The sequence below is a fragment of the Pteropus alecto genome, unplaced genomic scaffold (assembly GCF_000325575.1).
Source record: "Pteropus alecto unplaced genomic scaffold, ASM32557v1 scaffold95, whole genome shotgun sequence".
Taxonomy (NCBI): Eukaryota; Metazoa; Chordata; class Mammalia; order Chiroptera; family Pteropodidae; genus Pteropus; species Pteropus alecto.
The window spans coordinates 9,934,175-9,960,123 of NW_006441071.1; the positions used below are offsets into that span (position 1 = coordinate 9,934,175).

General features: G+C 33.2%; 1 protein-coding gene and 1 pseudogene across 17 annotated transcripts in view; one reads left to right on the forward strand and one right to left on the reverse strand.

Annotated features, from left to right (window-relative positions):
- Nucleotides 1-25,949, forward strand: part of PTPRD (protein tyrosine phosphatase, receptor type D) — a 468,668-nt gene that overhangs the window by 218,693 nt on the left and 224,026 nt on the right. The window lies entirely within an intron of this gene.
- LOC112485139 lies at nt 14,299-14,418 on the reverse strand (annotated as a pseudogene).

Consider the following 25,949-nt stretch of genomic DNA (forward strand, 5'->3'; position numbering starts at 1 on the left):
TTAACTCCTTGGAAGGCGGGCATTTCCCTGAGATCAGACAGTTTGGTTTTCTTTGCAATGGCTCTTTCAATGAAAAATCTTCTCCTATTCACTGTGGAGGGTATTTCACAGTGCTCTGAAAAACGAGCTAGGTTGTATATTTGATGATTTTAGGGAAGAATCGATGGAATTGAAATGCATAATCTCATAGAAAGAGCATATTTATAGCATTTCCTAATGGACAAATAGAGCAGACTACTCTTCTATGTTGGCTGATTATATATTCCATCTTTTAGTATTTTTTTCAGTACTTCGACATTTTTTAGGTACTGGTTATTCTTTTTGTGATAACCTCATCGTATGAAATTTGGAGAATGTAGGAAAGTCTAAAGAGGAAAATTAAAATAATTCTGATCCTATGACTGGAATGAACGCTGTAAACATATTAGCAGATATTCTTCCAAGCTTTTCATGTATGTTGGTAAGTTTTAATGCTTCTCTATCAAGGAGATAAAACGGTCTGTCCTTTCCTTATTCCCAAAAGAAAGGATCTTAAAATATGACTAATAGTATTAGCAACATTGCCTTAAAAATTAATTAATGAAAAGACAAACACGATAATTACTTTTTAGTAATCATTTTTGTTTATAAAAATTTAGTAATTTATTTGCAATTTTGTTCATTATGATACATGTTTTGTGTCTTTAAACAAGTTGGCCCAAGAAAAATGGGTAAATCTTTCTTTTAAATAATAAAAAAGATTCTGAGATAATGGATTATACTTGTCACAAGAGTTTAATGAAAAGTGAAAAGAATTATCTGAATGTTTTTACCAACACAGATTCTGTAGCTATGCCAAGCCACGTAAGTCTTTGGGAATATAAGCAAGGCTATAGTTAGGGTTCTCAGTGTCCAGGGCCATATTGGATAAAGCAGCAGAGCTGTTTGGCAACATCATTGAGCATGAAATTGATATTGATTTAATGCCCAACAAAAAACATTCTGAAATCTGAAATGTATTTCTAAATGTAAACTTGAATGCATTCGTTTTGAAAAAATTTTATCTCGTGTTATTTTCTCTTTGTTCTGGTTTCTTCCTCCAATTTTATTTATTTGTTAATCTTTTTCTTATATTATTTATATAAATGCAAGGCATGCTGAATTCTGGAAAAAATACAAGTTTATTTAGAAGTATATAAATTAAATAAACAAAACCTATGTAGCGTAGAGTACGGATATAGTAAGTTTTCTTGAACTAAAAGGTGATTGGTGAAAAGAGAATACTTTACAAAAAAGAGGAATAGGAAGAAAGTTAGCTATTTGAACTTATTTTTGTCTAGATGTTTTATCTCCTTTCTTTCCAGTTTTTGAGACTAAGCTTGGATCCTTGTAAGCCATATTATTGACTGATAACACAAAATCTGGTCTTCCAGGGTCGAATCTAGGAAAACAAACAAACAAACAAATCCCACTTAACTCTTTACTTTGGGAATAAATGAAAAGAAAGAATTGATAATGACAGTCATTTGTAATTTATGATTGTAATTAAAAAATACACTTGCTTGTCCCTGTTACAGTTGATTTCTTTGAGAAAATCTACCATATTTTTAGTATAATTAATAGAAGCCATAAATCTTTGCAAGCTGTTTCTGTTAACAGCACAGTAATATAAGAACATGAGGTTTTAGGATGACATCCTGTTAGATATTTAGTTAAAAATTTCTTGCACCATTTAATAAATGTGCTAAATGGAGTCCGCCCACAGCACATTAAAAATTAAAGCTCAATACTTTATGTAGTGAAGCTATACTTTTACATAATAATAATTATTTTTATTTGTATTTCTTAGCTTAAATAGGAGTTAGATATTATAGCATTACTAGTTCTTTTAATTTTTTAAAATGTAGCCTGTGTTTAAAATTCCTGATATTATCATATATATATACATATATATCATAAAAGTAAGTATATATGAAACATATCTTATTTATATATAAATACTTGTCACAGAGTTCAATAATATATATGTATGTATTATAAGTACTTTCTTTTAATTGAATTTTATTAATGGATATTTGCTGTTTCTAGAAGTTGCCTTTTTTAAAGTGCTATTATAAGAGCTCTTTCATTGAAAATCTGCCATTTCTCTTCTTAAAGATACGATCCCCAAACATTTTAAAATATAATGTATCACATCAATAAGAAATAAAGTGTAACTAGGCATTTATACCATTGATATAACACTGCCTCTTTCACAATGTTATTAAGATGTTTCCCCTTCAATTCTTTGAGAAATTAGGAGTTTATAAAGCAGACTTAATATAAGTCTGAGAAGATACAATAGTAATACCTACTATCTTGAAGTCTGGAAACTTTCTTCTTACTTAAAATTTAAAATAACAACAAAGATGAGCTTACAATATACAGAGTGTAAATGTCCACCATTCCTAAATATCTGGTGGTCCACACTAGTTCTCTAGTGGTCCAGGGAAACCATGACTACATTGTGAATTAATAGTTAAGTATCTTCCATATCAGGTACTAAAGTTTACCGTTTTATTCATAGTAAAACTTGACCTCACAAAAAATAATAATCACTCATACAAGACCCTTTTTGAGTCAAATACTTTCAATTGAGAATTTGGTTTCCTGTATAATTTTTTAATATTTCTGGGGGTATGATTTTCCAAAGAAGTCCTCATCAGTGATAGTAATTGGGCCCTTTCTTTGGCCTTGATCTTCATTCCCAGGCTTGTCTTTTGCTACTTCTCCATTTCTTCCTTTCACACCAGCCATGTAAAATTCTCTGTTTCCCAAAAGCACACTTATTTATGACTCTAGGAAACTGTGTTTATAGTTGTTTGTATTGTCCTTCTTTATTCCCTCTGCCAACTACCCATTTTTTAAACTCCAATTCAAGTACTACCACCTGTCTTTGATTTTCTTTGGTAGAATTTATTGCCTCCTTCTTCTTGAATTTATGCTACTATACAATAGCTCCATTAACACTTAGCTTGTTAAATCATCATTATGTGTCATCTCTTAGGCACTCACCAAGCCAAAATCTTTAAGTATCGTAATCTTTACATCTTTATCATTTATCTCAGTATCCACTGCTCAATAGCCAGGCAATGCAACCTTTGTTGAGTGAATAAAGGAGACACTTTAGGAAATCTGCTAAAAATGTAACCGAGATACCTTAAAGAACTGTGAATTTGGGAGAGTCAGTGTCTCTAGTGTGAATGCTGTTGGTGTTGACTAATCAAGATGAACAGTTGCCATCCTTGATATATCTACTCTACAAATGGAGAACTATGCACATTCCCAGAGCTATTCAAGTCCTTGATTGTGAATGACAAGCAGTCATTCTACTTTCTTAGAAGCAGTATGCACCTTTGTTTATTATTACTGACACACAAGGGTGCTTAGATTGGTTTTAAAGTTCCTTTAGCTAAAGGAAGAAGGCTATTACATGTGACCTACTTAGATTTAGAGTTAGGGGATTATATTTGGAGGAGTACTTCTGAGTTTGAGTACTTGTTTGAGAAATCGAACTAAAAGAATTGCCTAGAAAGAGGGCATTGACTTTAACTGGGATAGTTTAGCATCAGTGCAAGTGTGTCTGGTTTGTGGTCTGTATGTTCAATACCTCTTATTTTTAATTGTCACAGTTCTTTTAAATTTGAATTTCCATGTTAAAGTCATTATACTTAATACTTTTGACCCTATGTGTTTTATCAGAAAGTTGTTTTGATAAATATATGATATTGCAAAGCTGGACTTCAGTTAATTCTGTAAAATCAACAACCATCTGTCCAAATCTCAACTAGAAGGAAGACAATTGAACTATGCTTATTAATGGCCAACTAACTCTTTAGACTGCATTATATAGTGAATACAGAGTTCAAATTAAAGCTTGATTTGGAATTATACCCTATACCTGAACTGAAATTCTGTAACATATAACATGAATGAGGTTGTTATTACAATTTGATTTGCTCTCAAGGCTCAAGGAATGGCAACTTTTTCATTACTCTCAGACTCGGTGCTTTAGGCAACTAAACATATACTTATGAATTTGGTCTTTAGAAATTCTTTAAATAATCTCCAGTTAAATCACTTGGAAAAATTCCACCCCCTCCTACATTCTTTCTCCTGTTACTTCCATTTTCCATAAATTATTCTATTTGATTTTGATTGCAATCAAGCAGTTATCGTTTGAAAATTAAAGCAGGCCTTCCAATAAAGAACCACCTTAGATCAGTGTATAGAAGACACTGATGTCAGACTGAGGCTGAGTGAACTCTTCCAGCTGAAGGAAAGCAGGTGTGTATTCCTTTGAAAACGCTTCGCCTATCAACAAAACAGTAGTAAAATAAGACTTTGATTATAATAGTTGTGGTTTCTGGTAGGCTGAATAATGTCTGTCCCTCCAAAGATGCCTGGGTCTTAATTCTTGGAACCTGTGAGTGTGTTATCATAAAAGGCAAAGGGGAATTAAGGTTGCAGATGGAATTAATGTTAATAATCCACTGACCCCAAGATAGGGGGATTATTCTAGATCATCCAGGTGAGGCTGATATCATCACAAGAGTTCTTAAACTAAAGTCAGAAGAGTTAGTGTCAGACTGATTCAGTCTAAGGAACAGTCAACTAGCCCTTGCTTTGAAACTAGAAGGGAGCTACAAACTAAGAGATGTGGCCACTCTCTAGACTCTGTAAAGGGCAAGAAAACAGTTTCTCCCCAGAGCCTCCAGAAAGGAATGCAGCCCTACTGACACCTTGATTTAACCCAATGAGACCTTTATTGGACTTCTTACACCCAAGACAATAAGTTAAAATTTTTTTGTTGTTTTAAGCCACTGAGTTTCTGGCAATTAATTACAGCATCAAAAGGAAACTTAATTTTATTCAAATTACTCTACTTTTTGGTCTTCAACTTATTAAGTTCTGATATAAATCGTTAGTAGTATTTTCTTATCTATTACTCATGTGCCTTTGTGACTCCTGCTCTTACACTGAAGAAACATTCTGAGAGTTCCTTTGAGTAATTCATTTGTTTGAAAACATCCATTAGTTCATACCTAGTGCCAGTCGTGGGGAACACAGAATCTTTGTTGGATTCGGGTTGGGGTGAAGATAGGAAAAAGCAGCTATAGGCTTTAAATGTAGAAATAAAATGTCTAGGAATAGAAGGATAAGATAGGAAAAATTAGTAAACATATTGTCCATAAATGGAAAAGCCTAATGCATATAAAACTGCATATAACTCACCCTCTGATAAGTCTACTGCATACCCATATTTTAGGATATAGTGCACAACCATTATACTATATTATGGAAGGCATAAGCAGCCTCCTCCAAAACAAGACATTATTCTTAAAAGTCCACACTTGTATCACCCCTGCAGATCTCTTATATCATATTAAGGACTCTTATTTTATTTATTTACTTATTTTTGAGCTATTTTCTATCATAGCTTAAGGGAAAGCTATATCTGCTTCAGACACTTTGACCATCTGGTTTCTATTATGAGCCTTTACAAAATCAATTCCAGCTCACTATGACTGTATACTGTCTATATACCCTTGAGTATGGCCATATTCAGTTTGTGAAAATCAATGCTCATAACTCCAGAAATCCTTTGTTCCCAATGACCAGTCATTATTCATTAACTATGTGAAAACAAACAATTTCTATTGTTTCCAATGTGATTTCTTTCCTGGAAATTTTTCAACTTACATTTCTCAAATTGGCAAATGCACATTTGAAATTTCAACTAGCCACAGTGAGACTTCAACGACGTTCATTGAAATCTACGAAATGTTGTAACAGGTTGTGTGGGCACAGTTCAGCAATCAGGAATGTGTCAACTTTCTCATTCAAATGGAAGCACGACTTTAGCGATTTCTGATGGCAGATATGCCAAGGCATCCAAGTACCAGGATGGTATCCAAGGCAAGTTCCTGGGAGGAAGAACTCATGCTGGGAACTCACTGTCAGCTACAGAGATTGGTTTGTGTTCTGAACTCCATGTTCTATTTTTTTAAGTCACAAATAGCTTATGGTGACAGTAAATTCCTACTCCAAGCACCATTTTATTTTCAACATTGTTAATTCGGATAAATACAATTAGGTCAGAGGGTTTTCACATTTTCTTCCATGTTTCTTATGTTTCTTGAGAATACATTCATGAAGAATCAGGAGACAGGTCAAAGTAACTGCAATTACACCTTATTGTTTATTATTCTATCCTTGGATTGATGAAAACTCTATCTATGATAGTTTACTGCTTTAAATGTACAAGATGTAAACTTTTATCGTTTATAGTTAAAAATTGTACTTATCCCAAGGGCATAAGAGCATATAATTAGCTTCTTGAAAGCACCTGTTTGGGTTGGTAGGTAGGTTGGTTCATTTAGCACAGTCGTTCCTCACAATGCAAAGGTCAACCAAAATAAATTCTTGTCAGTATGATCTTTTCTCAAAATGTTATTTTGTAGTGGTAATTCCTCTGAATAATGATGATTTTGTATGCTTACATATCACTCAGAATTTCCTATAGAGCTTTTACACTGTTTATATTTTAGTGTATAGCAACTCATTAAGAATCACTTGTATAAATAAATTCCTAGACTCCTCACTGGAAATTCTGATTCAGTAGGTCTGAAATACGGCCCAAGAATTACCTAATTCTTTAACAATTACCTAAGTGATTCTTATGGACAAGTACTGAATGAAAGACTCCTCTTCTAAAGAATGATGGTTATCATTATTTCTACTGGTTGATAAGAAACTGAGGCAAAAAGCAACAACTTTTTATGGTTGGAGGCGAGGTAGAATCTGGTTTCATGTGTTCTTTTTATTGGTTGATGTCACTAACTCTGTGTGTGTGTGTATGTGTGTATGTGTGTGTGTGTGTACGCGTGCGTGTGTATATGTGTGTGTGATAGGAAGATAATGAAAACACCTTCCTAGGTGTTTTGTAATCTAAGTTATCATAGCACTAGTTGTTATAGATTGATATATGAATATATGTTTTGCTGAAGACTCATCATTTCTATGATAAAGCAGAGAACTTAAGTCCTATGAGAAATTCATGGTAAAAAAACCGGTTTATTCCCTTTTCTATTGGTGTATCTTTTATATATCTTCCAGTATTGGATAATAGAGCTTCCAAAACACATTTTGGTTATTGCAATTGCCATGTGCTTAACATGACCGTGACACAAATGTCAGCTGGTATGATTTCTTTCAAAATATAAAGTCTACAGCTGGCTTATTTTTGTCCATTCTAAAGACACTGTGGCTAGCCTAATTTGTACGGACCCACTGGATCATGCCTAATTGAGTTAATGAAGCTCCTCTGTAACAAGAACCCTCTAAAGGAAAATAAAAACACAGAATGAAATTTCAGAATGCAAATTAGCCTAGCTTTGCTGGCTTTCGTTCTCATGGGTAGAAGACACAGTAAAAGAAAATCCTTAAATTAAAGCCAATTACACCACATAGTCAAAGATCAGGTTTACCTAAAATTGTCACGGGGGAGCTGCCTGTCTTCTGAGGAGAATAGCCCAATCACTGGAAGATCGTTGGCACTTGACCCTATTTGGGATGCAAAAAGCAATTGCTGCTTAATTCTAGTGACTTGATTACTTCAAGTGTCTGTTGACATCTCTGAGGGTTTATGGTTTTCATCTCATCAGTGGAAACATATATTAAAAAATTATTTGCCTCAGTGAAGATTTACATTTATGGATCTTTAAGTTCAGTCCCTTCCCACTAGGTAGTTTGTTACTTCTTGTAACACATGTTTCAGATTTCTTGGTTACTTGGCAGTAAAGACCACATATAGCTTTCCAGAGCCATTGAGGTCAAGGTATTTCAAAACTAACAATGTCTTTATTTTTCTTTAGAGATATATGAGAACTTTTAGTCTGTTAAATTTAATTTGATTTACCCCTCATCCAATTTTCCATTTACCATTGTATGATTAAGAAACTATAAGGAATATCATAATAGGATGACTAAATTTTACTAGTTTTACTCAAATTATTTTTAATTACGTACCTTCATATTTCACAAGTATGTTTAACTACTACAGTGGCAAAAGCCAACATTAATTTATTCTTTTCCTGGATATTGAAATGAAGTCAGTGAAATTAGAAAAAGCCTGGCATTACTATGAAGTCTGATTTTCTTAAAATTGTTAGAGGTGAACATAGTGTCATAATTTGTAGCTGTTTCCTGAGGTGACTTTTATTATTTGTAACTGGTCGAATCACCTGAAACAAAAATAATGTGTAACTCTGGTCAATTAATATTGTTTAGTCTGTTTTCTTATGGGTAAAGTGAAGGGTTTGGACATAATGACCAATTTGGCTTCTGTGTTTAAGACTTTATATTTTAAAATTGTAGGGTGGAAGCAGACTGCTTGTTGTAGTGAATAGGGGCCAGAGAGGTGGATTGTCCTGATTTACTCACTTAACTAGTTATATGAAAAGTCATACTATGTCTTGAGCTCTCATTTTTTAAACATTTAATTTGAATGGTTTAACCAAGTCAGCCTGTAAGTTCCCTTGCTTTTGGGGGACAGCTGTCTTCAGTTGCAGTCTAGAAGAGGTGGGACACTAGAGAACTGAATAATGTCTCCCATATGAAACGAGTAGTACAGACTAACAGTGTTGTGGTTTTAAGATGGAAATAGACATAGGCCTGAAGAGACTTAATGAAGAAGAATCAATGCTGTTTATATAATCTATTTTTTATAACTCATGGGGCATTATAAATTATTTTTTAAAACAAATGCCTATTAATATACCTCCTATTTGTTTATGAGTATAGTCGTTTAAAATAAAACTTTAATCCCTTTTTGACTGATAGGGAAACCATGACACAGAGAAGGTAAGTGGACTCATGAAACAGCTTCTTGATTTATAAAATGGGGATATGGCCTACCCTAAAGGGCCTTTGAAAAGTATAATGAAGTAAGGCAGCCAAAGGAGTCAGAAATCGCAGACCAATCACAAACATTTAATCAATGGAATTTAGAATTTTCACTCACTAAAGTAACTTCTGAAAATGGCAAAAATCAGTGTGATTTTAACAGAATACACACATTTCATCCAAGCAAGTAAAGACTACCATGAAAATTGACGTGTCTACATAAGGACTATTTTTAGTGCAGGGTGGTTGGTATGATACATAGTAACCATGCACATAGTCATTGACATGACTCAAAATGATATTAAATCCCACTAATCCCTAAACATCCTAATGGCATTGAACCTCTGTCTTTATGCTTCTCATTCCCTGGAGAAAATCATGTCTAAGTGACTTAAAAGAAGACCAGTATTAGAGTCATTATTGTTTAGAGTAATTCAGTGATTGAACTCTGCCAGAGCCAAGACAACAAAAAAAGGACTCAGGAGAATGAAGCTCATTCATCATGGAGCCACAGATTTCTCTGTTGTTTTTTTTATACCATCATCAAGCATCTTTCTACATTTTCCCTTTGTTCTCCCCTTTTAAACCCTACAGTTAATTTTTTAAAAAAATTCAATATTCTGGAGTTGACTATCTCAGTTTCAGGTTTTATGGTCAATGTTGAATTTTTCTCATGACAAGTATTATATTCATTTGAGCTCCCAAGGTAACTGAATTGTTTTCTGTTATTTTAAGAAGTGTGATGTTTCTTATATTTGCACACAATTTACTAGTTAATGCTGAGGGTAGAGTCTCTATTTGTAAATGTTAGGAAAAACATGTAAAATCACTTAAATTTGTGAATGAAACTCAAGTGTCTCTTAGCAATAATAAAAGGCAATATCATTTATGCTGAGATGCAGAATACCAACGCTTTCGAAAGAATGCCATAATCAGTGATAACATAATTAAGAAAAGTCTAGGATTTCTTTTTCTTTTTTTTTCTAGTAACTCAGCAAAAGGATCAATAACTACCAACACCAATATGTACTACACACATATCAGCAATCAGGAGAGGCCAGGGTCTGGGACATTTTCCCATTCAACATAATGGTCCAGGGCTTTATTGCAGGATGTAACCAAAAGACATTGTTTTATAGATAAGGGTTCCTTTTCTCACTGACATGATGCAAATTGTTAAATCATTCCTGTGTTTGGGTACAGAAAATATATTTGCCACGGAAGTGCTAGTAAACATGAACTTTACTTTCTAAATATGAAATTAAGAAAATACAGAAAATAACAATGGTGAGAAATCTATTAAATCTTTCTATAGTGTCACAGTTCATATTTCAAGAAACAAAACATTATAGTTTGTCCATTCTTTTCTTTCCCTTCTTCCACCTCTCTCACCAGAGAACAAAAGTATACTGATTTTTAGTATTTATTATTATCTCTGAGAAAGTTTGTATCCCTAAAATATATACATGTCTTAAATAGTAGATAGTATAGTTTTTAATGTTTTTGAACTTTATATAAATTGGCATATTTTACATAAAAGGTATTCTTCAGCTTGTTTGGTCTGCTCAATGTTGTTTTTTAAAAAATCTGCAAAAAAAAAATACACAGTGTTTAAAGAACCCAATTATATAGAAATATAACTATCAAATATGTAAAAAAAAAAAAAAGCCATGTTGAAACCTGTAGTCTAGATCATTGATTTTTATTGTCTTAAGTATTCTATTGAATTAATAAACCATACTTTATTAATCCATTTTTAAGCTAATGAGTATCTTGGTGGTTTCTGATTGTTTCTAGTTTCAAACAATGCTGCAATTGATATGCTCACATGTGGCTCTTACAAAGGAGAGAAATTCTCCAGAGACTGGCCTATTCAATTTGTGGAACCGAATAACCAAAAACAGAAATAAACAAAGAACCTTTCAACCGATTGCTAAATTCATCTCTAATTGTTATCTCAGTTTATATTTCCACCAGTAATAAGATTTGTCTTTTTTACGTATCCTTGCCAAAATTGTTTTTTTCAGAATTTTAAATTTGACAGCGTTATAGGTATAAAATGATATCTCATTGTTAGTTATTTTTTCCTGGTTCCTAACGAAGCTGAACATTCTTCATTGGCTTATTCTTAATTTGTGTTTTCTATAAGTTGCCAGTAATATCGTTTTTCTTTTTTCTTTCTTTTTTTCTATTCTCTTTTTTCATATCCACTGCTACTGGTAACACTTTTACCTTAAGCATTTGGTAAATTTCATATCTGTCTTAATACCTGACATTATCAGGACACTTTTGTTATTAATAGAAATGTGTTTTCCCCTGTACAATGACTGTCTTGCTGAAAATTCATGGAATGGCTTAAAGAGCTCTGTTGTAATTCCTCAAAATACTGACAAATGTTCGTGACTACCGCACAGGAGTGAAAGCTGATCACATCACTGCCTCATTTTCACATGTCTGATGATTTACCAGCGGAATGATGAACAAACTATTTAGCATGGCCTCTGGGTTCTCTCTCACCTCAGCAACAGTTTTTCCCATTCTGAACACTGTTCAGTCTCACTAAATATCTCATAGGTTCCTCCCAACATGTGTGTCCACATGGTGTTCCTTCCGGTTAATTTTCTGGCTTTTTCACCATCTGGCAGATCTTTCTTGTCTATCACCATCCAACTCTTTGAAGCTCTTTTTTGAAACTGTTCTCAATTTCTTTAGCAGATGGGGTCAATACCCTACTTTGATCTGATAATACTTTTATAAAAATACTGTATATTCCATTAAAATACTTTGGTCTGCAACTATGTATATCTTCTTTTGTTCGTCTAGAATGCAAGTTCTTTTATGGAAGAGACTGTAGATTTCTTGTCCTTTTGTTACTCAAAACTTATTAAAATGGTTGGCATAAACAAATGATCAGAAAATGTCAATATGAATGAATGTGGAATGAATGAACAATCCTTATTGTCTGAATGACATTTGAGTGCTGTTGCGTTGCATAAAATATGTGAGTTGGTTTCAGTCAACTAACAGAGATTTTGTGAGAGATCTATTTCTTTAGTTCTAAGTAAAACTACTAAACTATTTTTCAATGCAATTATTTAATATTAAGTAATACACTAATAGCAAGAGTAAATGGCATTTTATCTTAAAGTGTGATATACTATATTTTTGTTGTAAGAGAATATATAAATATGTCAATATCAAATTTACTATAAAAGGTATCTTGTTAAAAGTGTTAGTGATTGTTTACATTAATGAATTCACTAAGTAATTATTTATTGAGCATCTACTGATTAGATAATTTTTCAGGCAAATTGACTTCATTTTTCATACTGTATAGCTCACAAAATAAAAAGAGAGAAAAAATGTTATAGCCCTATAATATCTCCCTTTAGTTAAGTCATCTATAGAACCTCAGCAAGTCATTAAGAGGGGTAATCAGTTCATATAGCATGACATGGTCCTTTAGAAATCATATGTGCACTGTATGAAATACTCTCTATAATTAAGTTCCAATTCATTGGAAGTTCTTACTGCCTCCTTCCTTCTTCCCTTCCTCCTTTCCTTTCTCTTTTCATTCTCCTTCCCTCCTTCTTTTCTTCAACAAGCTTTAATTGCACAACTTCTAAGAATTGGGTTGGTGTTGGACATGCATAGGTGAAAAATATGTTGTCTGTCTTCAGACACTGAAAATATTCATAAATCCAGTTTAATTTATAAGTTGAGGTCCACAACAGAAGTACTATAAAATAGTAGTAGAAGATAATGCTGAGGAACTGATTTTTAAAAAACTAATACCATGTAATTTAAAAATAATTCCTGTACTTTTACTCAAAATATTTAGCCAAGGAGTAGTATGTGGTAATTCTGTTTGTCAGTATTAAACTACTTACCACCTACCTGCAAAGACACTGTAAATGGCACTTGGGGAAGGAGAATAGAGTACAAAGTGTAATATCCAGTCCTGATTTCAAACACTTTAGCGTCCAGAAAATGCATGTTGAGTTGTTATAGCCAGGGTCAGAAGATCCTGATTAACACTGCTCAGTCCTTTCCATGTACCGGCCAATGTCCATACCATAGCTGGCTGACAACTCAGATCTCTACAGTCCCCTAACCAATAATTAGAGCATTTGTCGTGTTGACAGCCTAGAGAGATTTTCTTAGAGTTTTTGTTGGTAGTGCTTGCAACTATTGTATTGAATTATTAATCAAGTAATTATTACTACAGCTTTTCACATTAGATATATAGACAATAAAGTTCCAAGAAGCACAAATCTTTAGGTTTAAAAAACATCTGTAGGAGTTGGGCAGCTTCTGAGCAACAGCATCCCCAGTTGATTGTTTAAAGAAATAGTTTGTAAATGGACTTTCACTTATGGCAATATTTCGTGAGTGATCCTACAGTCTTGCTTAGAAGGAAGTTCATATGATCTTGATTTTCATGGCGAATGTGTCATGGGATAACTGGTAGTGCTCCATGTGTACCATTGTTTTAACGGGATCATCTTCAGATTTCGAGTGAGTACCCTATGTATAGTCCTATTATGTATTAAGTTTCTGTTTAAAGTGCAACTAAGTTAATTATAAAATTCCAAACAATTATCAGGGTTTGTAAAATTTTTTCTTGTGTTTAACAAATGTATACTGCATATTCAGAGAGAAGGAAAGGTTGAAACCATTAATGTCATCTCAGATGTAGAGACTGATATGAAAACACATGATCTCAATTGAACATGGGTTCTCAAACATTAGTATGCATTACAATTACCTGGAAGTCTTGTTAAAACAGATTGCTGAGTTTCACTTCTGTAGTTTCTGATACAGTACGTCTAGGGTGTAGCTCAAAAATTTGCATTTCTAATAAGTTCTCAGTGATAGGCTGCTGTTCCGGGACCATCTTTCATAACCATTGCAGCTGAGTGTAAGTAGAAAGTATATTGAAAGTGCTTCCAGCATAGAGACGGCAGATCCTCAATCTATTTGAGAAGTTATGGGAGGTTTTAAAAGGAAGTAACATTTGAGCTAAGACTTGAAGGATGCCTTAGAGTTCTGTAAGCAGATGAGAGTTAAAGGTATTCCAGGCAGAGAGGGCATATGTTAAAGCAATGTGGTGCATTTACTGAACTCTAATGTAGCTCATATTCAAGGGTGCAAGTCGTGCTGGGGAAATTAGAGAAATGGACCTGGAGAGATTGGCGTAGTCTTTGATTTTATTTATTTATTTATTTGTTTGTTTGTTTATCTATCCATTCATTCATTCATTCATTTATTTAATTTTTTTAGGTGAGGCAACCCTTGGTTGACCTCACAGATTTCAAGGACCTTGTCAGCTTACAATCCCTTATTTTTTTTTAATTTTTTTTTATTTTTTTACACCTACAGCACCTGATCTTCCTAGGTGGTCTCCCATCCAAGTACAAAACAGGCCCAACCCTGCTTAAGCTTCTGAGATCAGACAGGATCTGGCTTGTTCAGGATTGCGTGGCCGTAGACTGATGTAGCCTTTGACGGTAAAATATTTGAATCAGGAAAAGCCTAGTAAATATTTGTTATTTTGAAAGATGGCTCTGACTATAGCTTAGAGGGAAAACGATTGGATGAGTATTGTACTGAAGTTAAAATAGACAATAAATTATGAGGGTCCAGATGACTGTAGTAGCAGTGTTGATGAAAAGAAAGATATGGGGTGACTCCAAAGGTAGTACCAATAACAATTGAGTGTGGCCACTAAGGAAGAAAAGTCACTGAAAGTACTTTCTGGATTGGCCTACTGGTTTGTTGGAGTTGGCATGTGTTGAGATTGGACCTAAAGAGAATAGAATGTATTTGTGGAGGTTTGATGGTAGGAAATAATTTATTTTGAGATTTCCTCTGTCTGAATCATGCAGTTAGAGATATTCAACAAAGAGATAGGGATATGAAATAATGGATTATTTTGTTGTTGTATTAGCTTTGCTATTGATAGATATACCTAACACAAAAATATATACTTGTGTCTTTTTAGACACAAAAACAGAACCACACATAACTCTAATTTAAAAATTATGGTCTCAATCTACAGAAATTCTGTTTATTTTTACTTTACAGTATTACTTAGGAAACAACTAAACTCTGAAATGTTAGAAAACATTGAAAAAGACATAAAGTATAATAGATAATCATTAAAAATTCAAATCGTGACCATAAAGCAATCATCATTTCCCCCTACAAATATCAGTGTGAGTTTCTCTTGGAAGCTTGCCTGAAATGTAGACTTATTATTCTAGTAAGTTGGAAATGGCACTATAACAGAACTTAATATCATATGTTGATAGTTATTACAGATATTGACATTATTTTTTACAAACATAGAATCAAATCGCTACAGGTATTACATGCCAACAGTTGGTGGAAAGTGTGCACATTAATATTTAAGAGGAAAGGAAAAAAGCCTTCAATAATCTCCGAACATTTTAGGATTTGCTGTTGGAAGAATAGATAAATAATTTGTGCAAATACTGTCCTCCAAACCGCATGCATCCTAAATACGATCCATTACAATGTTTGGGGATTTAAAAGCTGTTAGGGATATATCATTTGTAAATGTAAACTGACCCAAGTCATTTCTCTGCAGCACCTTTCCTGTTCAGCAGAACTAAGCCCAGAGCTCAGCCCTGCAAGGAACCTTCCCTAGGTGAACTCCGCATCTGTAGTACCTAGCACAGTACTATTTAATAAATTTTAGTTAATATTCTTACAACTTAGAATCACTACATTTCTTGCAACCATTTGTTTTTGCAATTTAAACTCATTTTGAAAAACTATTACTTTCTGAATTATTCTTCAGCAAAGGTATGCTTGTTTTTCTTACATTTTAATGGAAATATTGTGGACTTAATTGTGCGTAGGTGCGTGCATGCACACACACACACTCGCACGCGTGCGCACAAAGATAAGTCTCTTCTGCAGCCACATTTTTACAGAGACATCAGTCCAGATTGAGGTTATATCTGGTAAAAGACAGTAGCAAAGGATGCTTATTAGCTTGAAGTTATTTTGAAGAATTAAGAGACAACAACAGGGAAAACAGTTCACCAGTATTATGAAATGTCTAAGTTGGCTATTCCATATAGAACTATTTAATGAATTTGCTATACTCTCGGCATTTAATCACTGATTTTTCTATGAAAACTTGAAATAAGGGGTTGAGCAGTGAGGAAAAAGTATAGAAGCATTTCAAAACTTGAGTATGTTTGTTCCTGAGAAATAAATTCAGTCAGGCCCTGCTCGAAGTATACAAATATATAATCATCTTTCTCTTTCTCCCGTGCACACATGTAATCTGAGTTGCCTTCAGAAAAAATCTAGTTCACTCTTCGTAAATGAAGCATATAGTATAAGCACAAATTTTAAAAATTTTATCCTATTAAATTAAAGTCAAAGATCTACCTGTTTGTAATCTGAACTACAGGACAAGCTAGTATTCTGAGTACAAAACCAGTTCTTTAAGCCCTGATTCAGGTGAGGTGTGATCTATTTACATCGCTGTGATAAAATAGATGACCAGACTATCCCTGTGACTTTATTGCCAAGGTTGGATTAATATGCTTTTAGTTGTCTTTATAGAATATTGATTTTCTACTTAAAGGTACTTCTTCTCTTGGGCATTCCCATTCTTTTAAGTTTATTTTTAACTCTGCGACTACTTATGGAAATCAGCATATCACTTCATTTTATAAGTTTGGAGTTCACCAGTGAGTCATTTAAATGAGATTGACAATTAATTGGGCAACTAATTGAGTTTTAATAGCTCTGGGGAAAGAATAGATGTCTGGCTAAACATGGATATTTATTTCACTGAGTGGAGAAAAATGGAAAGAACCCGCAAGAAACTGCCTTGAGCTCTAAAGGTTACAACAAAATATCTGGAAAGTCTAAGAAAAAGATTTATTCTCTTAGATTTATTAACCTTCCTTCTGCTATGTAAAAACACCTAATAAATTGAATGTTCCCTAGATGCTTTCAAACTGCTGAGATTGTAATGCTTTCATGGTCATTTACTATTTGATACCAATTTGGTATTATTTACTTCATTGCTCAATAATGTTAAGGCTATTTTTAGGTCCTCCTAAATATTGTCATTATTAATTAAAATGTCCAGATAAATCTATTGGAGGAAGGGGCAATACTGTAACAGCTATAATAGAAAATGTACAAATTCAGTACTTTAAAGTGAACTTCTCAGGAAGTGCTGCCTTGATTGACAATTCCAATAGAATATTCATTATTATAGGTTACTATTAATTATTAATATTTTGATGATAATGATTTGGGAAGTTTTAATCAGCAGCTACTATTTCAGTCTTAAGATGGATTGAGACAGGTTTCAATCAGAGAGACTAAAAGGTGAATGACATAGCATATCCTCGGCAGTATCTATAGTTATTACTAGGTTTGCACAGGAGTTAAGATGGCATCTGAAACATTAATAGAATATGATAAAAATGATTTTATATTGAGGAGGATTGGAGAAGTTCTCTGGAACTGCTACATCTGCCAAGTATCTGAAAAGATGAGGATGAATGATTGGGTATTACCATACTCACCCTTAAATGAAAGTTAAAATATTCATTAGAGAAATTATTTTCTGCCAAGTTCATGCACACATGAATTCTAAAATTATTCTACTAGAATTAAAATACAAACAAACATATTACCTTCATTCATATTTTAATCATAATATAACAGTAGTTACAAAATATTCTGCATAAGTGAAAAATGCAGAATTAATAGCAGTGTTTCATAAATGCTACTAATGCTTTTTACTTATGTGGTACAAATTACGCAGGGTTTTTTTTTTTATGGGAGAGAAAACTTTTATCATTTCTATGCTGAAGATAGAGGAAGTGAAACAAAGGCAATATTCATGAAGGTTAGAGATATGGTTAATAGTCAAGAAAGATGGCTCTATATATTTTGAAGTGAGAAAAAATGCATTTAGTCTGGCTTTTAGCCAGTTTAATATTATCTGGCTGATCGCCCTGAACCCAGAGCGAACTAACTTAAAGTGCGCCCTCATCTCTCTATGCTATGATTCAGGGTCTCCCAAATCTTCTAACACTCTAGAAACTGAACTATCTCTTCATTCTGTTGAAATGGTCTAGTCTTCCTAGGTTATTTCTGACTATTTTCTTTGTCACTTCATTTCTTGCAAAAGTAGAATAAATATATAATAGAAATAAATATGCATACCTTTAGAAGCACCAATAATTTTCTTAAGTTGCATAAAGATGAAAAATATTTTATGCCTAACTCTAGAATTTTTGGAACATATTTTAATCTAATAATAAAAAACTCGAGCATATTAACAACAGCAGTAACGAAACAAATAAACCCAGAACCAGCTATATAATTTTGAGAGACAGTTCAAAATGTAAGTGTGGAGCCACTTGTTCAAAATTTTTTGAAAAGTTAAAGATGAAAGGAGTAAAGCGTTAACCTAGCAAGGAGCTCTGTGTGACTGCACAAGTTGTACACTCCTGAAGCAAGCCCTCAGTAAACCAACTCATATAAAACGTTTATCCTGACCAGTGGTAAAATAAGTGCAAATTATTGAAACATTGCTATATATTTGCAAAAGAATTTTAACATTAAGTAAGCATTGAATTACATTTTAATATTTTAACATTAAATAATCAGCATGTTAAAATAGAAATAAAATACTCATATAATAGAAATAAAATACTCATATCCATTAACCTGATATTTCTAGTCCTAGAAGTTTAAAATTACAGAGGTAATTTGATAGATGCCTAAAGATTCGTGAACAAAAATATTTAGTATATGGATTGCTATGACAACAAATTCTAATATGTGTGAAAATAACATCACGCAAGCCAATGTGGACATTGTTCTATGTTTAATAACTATGTAAAATATGTGTAAAAATGTGAAAAATAGTATCTAAAAGAGGAAAACTCATGTTAGATGGTGGGAGTGTTGTTACATTGTCCTTTAAATATATTTTCATGTCAAGGAGTGACATATAATTTAAAAAGAGTCTTCACTAGACTTCCTACTAGATTTTTATCTGTTTTTTAGTGCCTCTAATGAAGACGACTCAAGTACCCCTCTGAGCAGTTACTCTATTGCCTAATTCCCATTGCAAAATATTTTTGTGATGTCTAGTCTTAATTTCTTCTCTTTTAATCTTTAGACCATTACTCTTCATTTAAGCCTTTTATTACCATTTAAAAACATTTTTATAGTTCTTACAAATTCTGCATAATTGCAGTTTTCCTAAATGAGGAGTTTTTCTGAAGTTATTTTGTATACTTAAGTGTCCTGTGGATGCAGGGCAGAAAGTCTTGTCTCTCCAGTGGCATTAAAATGCAAAGGTCTTTATCCTCACATCATCAACGTAGGAATTTCTATGTTAAGAAAATATAGAAGATTTTGGAGAGGGTTTAGTTTTGCTTTTTGTTAGACAGAAGAGTCTTTAGAGATTTTCTCCTGACTTAATTTTACAAATAAACTGCAGCAGAAAGATTAAGTTCTTCGTTAAAGCCACACCTAATTTGTGGCTAACTCAAGAGTTCAAACCAATTTTACTAAGACATCCAGAACTTTCCTATTATATTTTTAAAAAGAGCTCATTGAATGCTACCTTATCTGTTTACAAATTATGTGGAAAAGCATTTTCATTGCACTGTAAAACTTGAGTTGTTGAATTTTGGTTTTAATTTCTGTATTGTCACTGAAAACTATTTTTGTTTCCATCAACTTTAATTCTTTCATAATTTTATTCTTTCTGGTGCCATATAATTGGCCTGAAAGAGACCATGACCAAGAACTATCACTAGAAATTTTCCTCTTTTGATGCTCTGGATGAGTTTTGGCTTTATGTTGATAGAATCTTATCAGAGCATGCTCTCGGAGATAATGGTCAATTTCCTCAGCTTCCAGAAGCAGTTTATTTATACAGTTTCACAGAGTCAAAGGCTTTACTATAGGAACACATCACGACTGTTAAAAGGAGCTCCCCTTAGAACAAAGTGAATAACAACAACAAAAAAGCTTGCACTATCTATTCAACAAATACTGGTTTTCCAAATCTAAAACTGTGGTTTTTAGGCTAAATTGCAATATCACTTTGCTTAATTGCTATTTATCCACCAGAAAGGCTAATACTGTCTCCTCAGCAAAGTATTTGAAGAAAGCCATTGGTTTTGAGTTGGTTAACTTTGGAAGATACTTATTTTTATGTGTTTATGTATAGATATTATAAACTGAGTCCTCATGGATGATGTTTATAGTATCTTACATGCCAGATATTAGAATTCTCAGGGTTTTTTCCTTTACTCAGTTTAGCTTGTTGACATTAGATGTCAGAAATTGAATATTACAGAAAGTGGATTGTAACTCTTTACTATAAAGCTCTGTTTTTCTAGAACCAGCTAACCCTATCTCTTCACTGGTATGTCAAACTCTTGGATATTACTGGGTGGAATTAGAGAGTGAGAGGTAGAGATAGCATTAGTAGGAAAGTCTTAAAAGAGAAGTTTACTAATGACATGAAAGCATAACTTGTTCAACTTTAGTGATAAACACCAAATGGGCTTATTGCTCAAGGTAAAAATTGATAGATGGACTATGCCATGAAAACCCATGAGCAGGAGCACTTTGTGCATACCTGTGGGCTCTCTATGGCAGCCTGGTGCTTTTATGAGAGAGCTTGGTGCTTTTATGTGTTAGCCTGTGGAAACGATTCCACTTCTGAAATGCTTCAAGAGTGTTTAAGTATAATGGGCTTTGTACTGCCTGCCTGGTCTGTACCCTGTAGAGCTCGCTCAGCCCATTCAGCTTGAACTCCATTTTATCTAGTTCTTTATCCATTAATTTTCTTCTGACCTTGGGCATAAAATATATGCGCTTTTGATGCTGTGGTGCTTTGTGCAGACAAAGAGGAATAGCATTACCTATCCATCACCATTATGAATGATGCAGCTTAAAACAAACACAGGTCAGAGACAGATATTTTAAGAGCAGATTTGTATCGATTCCATCACAACATTGAGCTAAAAGGAAAAGAACTCTGAGACTGTAAATGATGAAGCCAGTTTTGACAAATAGCCACAGTCACGCAAGTCGACTTAAGAATGTGCCTCATGGGCAGTCATTGGTAAGAAAACAAAATTTGTTCTTATTATTAAAATCCACCTCTCTTAAATGTATTTATTACCACCCTTTACACAGCACATCGAACATGAGTGTTTTCTCGTTCTCGGTGTCTCTGACTGACTCTTAAAAGCTGTTTTGTTATAAGAAACCCCAAAGCTTATTAGATTCTTTAATCTTTATTAAGTTGTTTTTGCAATATTTAAACTACCTTTAACAGTAGGAGGTGGCTTATTTGTTTGGCAATTTGGTTTTGAGCACATCTGTTTGAGATTTTGAAAGTGTTTGTATTATGGAAAGTAGCGTGTTATTAAAGCATAATAAATTATGATTAGTGTATTTATTGCCATTACTGTTAATCTCAACTCACATATGGAGTCTCACTGTTTAAAATAATAGTCACATATATTATCAAGTTATGTAGTCTTAACCCATTTTCCCAGCCTTTGGCATTCTAATAGACTAGATCTCTACTATAGGAATAGTCATCCTAATTCTTATAAGAGACTCCACAGCTGAGGATAACATGTATGCATGTCACTGCGACTGTACTTCAGCTACTATTTTATTAAGCAAACAGTGTTTTCTCTCCTAACAATTCATTGTATTACATACTCACATGCTGTCGTTGTGTCTGAAATGACAGCCGATAGCTAGAGAATAGATGCTGAAAGAAAAAAAAAAATATATCAGGTGTCATGTATATTTTTGAAAATCCTGAAAGGACAAAGGAAGAAATCCATTTTTTTGGAGAGGTAGAATAGCCCATAATGTAAGTTTATTTTCCTGACACTGAAATATGGCCTTATGGAATATTTTGTAATTTAACCAAATGGATTTTTGCTTAAAAATTGACAATATATTTTAATTGATTTTACCTATTATTACCTATTCCTGTCAGAATTGTAGTGGCAAAAATGTGCATACCAGACTTTGTTTCATCTGTATGTATAATGTGACTTAAAATATACAACTGCATATTTATTTAGTAGGCACTTTTCAGTGCAATACTGAATCTGTGTCTCTTTAGGATCATGATCCTCTGGTCTCAGCTCCATTTTCAGGATCCCACACTGTCTCTCCAGTCTTCAGTATCGGATTATTATACAGGTTCTAAGGAGTAAGTTGCCATTTAGACTTTTCCAGGTCTCTTTTAATACACGTACAGTTAGGATCAGTAATGAAAACTAGAACACTGGATCACAAATCAGAGGATTACTTCTGGTAGTGATCTGCCATTAGCTATGGACGAGTCATTCTCACTACTTTTGATTTCTTTGCCAGGAAAACACAGGGTTGAAACAAATTTCTTTCTTTGCCATTCCTTTTCTTTCTCTTCTCTCTCTCCTTCATCTCTTCATATTTCTATTATATATACAATAACCTCCACCCTAAGTTTTCTGAGAATTAAGCAATAATGTATGTAAAAGGCTTAGCATAATATTTGGAGTGTAACAAGTTCTCAATAGATGATAGCCACTATTCCTTCTTTCTCTTTTCCCTCTTCCCCACCAATCTGTTCCAATAAGGACTCCCATGCTTGAGGGGCTATTTTGTGCAAAGCACAGAGTTAAGTGCATTATGAATCATTTTCAGGAACCTGTCCTGAAGGTGTTCATATTCTTTTGGAAGGAGAAAGAAACTATATACAGATTAACTTTTTATGGTTAAATTTCTCGTAATGTAAATTAATTGGACAATACCATTGTGGACCCAAAAGGTACTAATCTAAAATTATTTTATTTAATATTGGTTAATTAAATTTTGCTCATAGGCTTAAATTATATCCATAGGACTCAATGTCGACAAAATCAACTTATTTCAGTTGTTATTTTGCTTATATTTTATCTTAAAATTAAGGTCAATTCCAAAGCCTGACTTAAATCTTCAATATCATTAATATTATTTCTTATTAGTAAGCAGAACATTTCTTCTATTTTGGTAATATTACATATATTTTTTGAGTACCTGATAAGGAAAGAAAAAATAAAAATCAATCCAAATACATTATTAAGTAAAATTTCTCTCATTTAAACTAAATTTCTTTTTTTTTGTATTTTCTAAAATAAAAATATATTTTTAAAAAAGCCAAAAATATTTGATATTTAAAAAATATATATACAGTAGTAACAAAAATAAAATTTTAATATAGTGGGCTTGATGTTATGTGAGATGGTAAGTGTCTAAGCCAAAATTATGGGATGTCACAAAAGCAAGCTGTCTAACTGTTGTTAAAATATGAATGACACTCTAGACAGCACCATGGTCAAAGTGCCACCGTCAGATAAATACTTAAGATATTGAGAGGCTAGGGTGAGTTATTTGTTCTGATGTAAGTTTAAAATTCCTGATTCATGGCGTAGTGAAAGGGGATCAGGATCCTTGAGTGGAGACATGTGAGCCTTCTATTCTGTTCCTTTCTTTCTCTGCTGTAAACATTTAATACTCTGTGGTGGGAGCCCCCATCTCCTGTAGGGCTTCCACCTCACAGAGTTGCTTCTCTGATCACAAGGGAATCCTTTGTACAAATAACTATATGCAGACACGAGGATGATATTTTATTGCAAAGCTCTTTGGGTTGGCCATCTTATTCAAGTCATGGCCTTATAATTTGTCAGGTGTATGACAAAAAGAAAAAGCAAAAAAGCAGAATAGGAAAAAAAAATCTCTGTTAAATCTCAGACTGTATGTGTGAGTGTTGAACTCTCTGAGTTTGTACATAACATACTGTCGTAAATGTGTGTTGTAGTCAAATGTCCAAAGTTTGACTATGTGTGTTAGGTTTCTAAAAAATATTATAAAATCTCTAAAATGCATATCTACTACATTTTATATATTTTTAAATTATGCTCACTAATCATGCACAGATAACATTTGCTCTGATGGCAGGCCTGATTTTTTTATCTTAATTTTATGAACTATATTAACCTATGTTTTTGTAATCATTGGTATCTATATTTTGATTTCACTGTTTTTGCTGATTTTTATAAAACAATAAGGACAAATGCAATAAAGGACTCAAATGATTGCAGGTAGACTATTGTGCAAAGAAGAACTGGCCTGCAGACAGCATTGCACTTAGTGATTATTATTATTACTATTAGATATGGAAGCCCTTTGTGATTCAAGAGAGGCGTGCCTATAAAAGTTGAAAATACAAAAGTGAAAAGCTGCTTGTATTACAAGCCCGTGACAGGAAAAGCAAGTCAGCGATAGAAGCCCAATATGAAAATATGGAAATAAGGGTGATCTTGATTGAAGGAGGGCAGGAAGTTCTCTCAGAGTCTCCTTACCCCAACAGGGGCAGTTCCGAGGTGTGGCTCCTTACTCAAAAGCACCACAGTCACTTTCTTAAGACGCTTCTTTTGTCTGTGCTGTTTTTCTTGTTTAAAGCAATATAAAATCTATACTGGATGAAGCTTCAAAATATCCCTAAGCACATATATAAAACCATCATAAGTAATCATGAGAGATAAGTACTGGCTTCCCGAGCCTTTAACATCAAACCTATTTCATTCTCTTATTCTTGTTTCTGTGCTGATTTTTAAAAAGTTTTCTGTTTTATTTAAAGCAGTATTTTTACATGGAAACATCATTATCAGTAGAAAATTAAAGACTAACAGCTTTTAAACATGTGACTATGTTTATGTAATCATTGAGCAAATTTACAGACCTATAAAATTAATGCAAGAGGCATGATGTGGAGGTGAGAAAGAAGGTATGTTTTAGGCATTGAGGGTGACAATTTTTCTGTTTTCATTCACTAGTTTAATGTAGCATGTAACATTTATCATAAAAATTCTTTTGGTTGGGATAACTCTTCTTTTTTGAAACCGATCCATCTAAAGATATAAGCAGGAAGAAAATCAGCAGTTTGAGCAGAGAAGGAAGAAAAAAATTAAGAATAAAGTGTAAATTGCTTAGCTTTTTCCCCCCATAAAGCATATTTGATCCAATCTTTTACAAAATATATATGAATTATAAAATTAGCAATATTTGACATATCTGGAAGTTTCCGAAATCTGGAACTGATTGTACATAAGAAAATTTTTGAATAGTCTGTTTTGTCAATTTTCATCGAGTTTATAATTCAAGGAGAAATTTTACAATGTTTCTAATTAGTAGTAGTTGGTATTTTTTTAAGTAAAAAATAGCAAACTTTCTTTAATAACGGATTCTATAATATCATTTTAGGGAATTTCTTTAAGCATTGAGAGCTTCTAATGTCTCTCTTAAGGATATTATGTGACTGCTCAGTTTTGATAAACCGAAAAGAGTGAACAAGCCAGATTGCAAGGTGTGAGTCTTCTTAATTTTTATTCTTTGAAAAGAAATTGCCACCAGGTAAAAGAGACACACCAATGGTTGTGGAGAAGAGATGTGTAATAATTGGAGGGCTCACTTCTTTTTTCCAATTTTACAGGAAGTTATCTCAGATGTTCCTTAAAAAAAAGAGAACTTTCAAAAAGAAAGGTTAATAAAGGTCTTCTCTTTGTCTGTCTGTAGCAGACTTTTTCATTTTACCCTTACTTTCTATAGGTTCATAATTCTAAATAGGTTGGAAGATAACTAATGGTGTGACAGAATTTAGGGGAACAGTGGGCTTTCTTCTGCAAAATATTGCTCTTTGCTGCCTGTAATTCCATATCATAACTCTTCTGGAAATTTTAAGGTGTGAAGAAATAGCAACCCTTGGTGTAGAGGGGATCCTAGTCTTTGTAAGAGGATACTGAAGAAAGTTTCACTTAGATGTGTTAAAATGAACTCTAAATTGAAGAGAGTTGCCTTTGGTCTAGGCGAGAAGGCCTTGGAAGAGGAAGGGAAGGTAAAATGTTGCCAAATCATTATTTCGTCTACAGTCAGGTATA